Here is a 2,409-nt window from a genome sequence, read left to right as displayed (position 1 = left end):
TATGTGGAGGTTTGTTGTTGATTGACTTGTTGCAGAGGAGAAGTGATTGCTACTTGTTATTTGTTGAGTTGTTGCTTGTTTGTTTTGATTGTGCATGCATGGTCGTAGGTTTTTGAATCCTACTATTATCCCATTGAATTTTAATCTTGAATCGGTTGTTCGTAATCCAAGGGAAAATGGGTAATTCAAGTGACTCCATTTCATCAATAGAAGAACATAATGAGAACCACGTTGAAGACCTTGGTCACATATACCAACAAGGCATTCTTCACCCTAATGTGAATCAACATGATAATATGCAAGTACCATTAGGCATGCCTAGACCTTTTGTTCCATAACCACAAGGCCAAGTTCCAATTGGAATGCCAAGGCCATTTCTTTGTGCCACCACCACCTCCCGCTGTTCAAGTAAATCATGGGGCTTATATAAAGCCATCGATTGTGAACCCTGCCATGGCTTTGAGAGATCACTATGTGCCTAATGAATACAATGCACCCACATACATTCGTCTTCCCCAATTTAAAGCGCACCATTATGAAATCAAGCCACAAACCATTCAAATGTTTCCCAATTATCATAGGCTACCTAATGAAGAACTATATAAGCATTTTGATGAATTTCTTGAAGTTTGTTCTACCCTAAAATATACGGACATGCCGGAAGAAGTTTTGACGTTAAAACTCTTCCCTTTTACTCTAAAAGATAAAGCAAAATACTGGTTTAACAATTTAAGACCTTTTTCTATAACTACTTGGGTAGAGATACAACAAGAGTTCTTGAGGAAGTACTATTCGGTGTCTAAGACCAATGCAATGAGAACTTCAATTCATGAATTCTCACAAGGGGATGGGGAAATGTTTCATGAGGCATGGGAGCGATTGAATGATTTGCTTAGGAAATGTCCACACTTTGACATCCCTAAATGGCGATTAGTGCAATACTTCTTTGAAAGTTTGTTGGACAACCATAAAGGTATGGTTGATGCTTCTATAAGTGGTTCTTATCTTGATAAGTATGAAGATGATGTGTGGCGCTTATATCAGAGGATGAGTGAAAACTCAATGCATCGATCTTTGTTATCTAAAAATGGTAGAAATATAGGTGGAAGGAAGAATGTAGGCTTATATTAAGTTGATAATTCTAATGCCATAGTTGCCGAAGTGAAGTCTCTATCTCAAAGGTTTGATCAATTTTTTATCAACCAAAATTTGACTCATCAAGTGTCTTCCTCCCCTAGTCATACTCATTATCTTTCCAATGAATCATGCATGACTTGTTCTAGTGTTTTGCATTCTACTTCCAGTTGTCCTCAAGGATATGCACAAAGTGAACGCCATGAATAAATGAATGCCGCTTTCGTTAACCAAGGAAATAATCCCTATGGCACTCACTATAATGCCGAGTGGAGGAACCATCCAAACTTATCTTGGAAAAGCCAAGGGGAAGGTTCAAAGCCTCCCCAAAGTGGTTTCCAAAACAAGTATGTTCCACCCTCTTTGCAAGGCCAAGGTTCCCAAGGTTATCGTTCATTTTACCAATCATCAAATGGAAACCAATTTTCGAACTCTCATTTTCTAAACCAATCATCATATTCTCAAGGTAACTCAAGAAGTCCAGCATTTGAAGAAAAAGTCTTATCCGCTTTGGGTACTTTAGAGGCAAATACTCAATTACTTCATTCTCACTCCCAATCGATAGCAAAGCTAGAAACCCAAGTCGGGCAAATAGCTAGTATGTTAAATGCAAGGGAAAAAGGAAAAATGCCTTTGAATCCCCTACCGAAGCAACAATTTGTTGTGGAGACCATTTCCTCTTTGGAAGGTCATACACTTGAACATGTGAATGCGGTGACCACTTTGAGAAGTTGAAAAGTTATTGACAACCAAGTTGGTGTTTTCAATGAAAAAAGTGACCCGGTGCAACCCAAAGTTGACACCCGTCCCGTTTCATATCACATTCCACCTTTATTGAATATGAAAGACTCTGTTGTTGAAAATGCTTCGAAAAATGTTTTTGAAAAAGCTTTTGAGCCTAAGGTTCCATTTCTGGATGCCTTAAAAACATCCACCTCTCTTAAAAAACAACAAAGTAAGGAAAATGAAATAATTGATGTGTTTAGGCAAGTAAAAATCAATCTTCGTTTCATGGATGCAATTCGACAAATTCTGACTTATACCAATTTTTTGAAAGATCTTTGCACCCTTAAGAGGAAAAATAAAAGCCAAGCACCGAGAAAAGTTGTTTTAACCGAACAAGTGAGCTCTATCTTGCAACATAACACCTTTCCAAAATTTAAAGATCCCGGTTCACATACTACTTCATACACTACTGGTGATTATGTGATCAATTGGGCTCTTTTGGATTTAGGAGTGAGTGTGAATCTTCTCCCCTATTCAGTTTATGTTCAA

At 37.8% G+C, this 2,409-nt stretch overlaps 1 non-coding gene across 1 annotated transcript; it reads right to left on the bottom strand.

The window, feature by feature from the left end:
* Positions 1-810: 810 nt before the first annotated feature.
* Positions 811-917, bottom strand: LOC132305881 (small nucleolar RNA R71). Its single transcript, XR_009481728.1, has one exon. It is a non-coding gene; the product is annotated as a small nucleolar RNA R71 (small nucleolar RNA).
* Positions 918-2,409: the final 1,492 nt, after the last annotated feature.

This window comes from Cornus florida, unplaced genomic scaffold (genome assembly GCF_030987335.1).
Source record: "Cornus florida cultivar Cherokee Brave unplaced genomic scaffold, ASM3098733v1 CherokeeBrave_3.0.0_Hap2_Chr04, whole genome shotgun sequence".
Taxonomy (NCBI): domain Eukaryota; kingdom Viridiplantae; phylum Streptophyta; class Magnoliopsida; order Cornales; family Cornaceae; genus Cornus; species Cornus florida.
The sequence above is the reverse complement of the archived record's forward strand: the minus strand, read 5'-3'. Positions and strand labels throughout refer to the sequence as shown.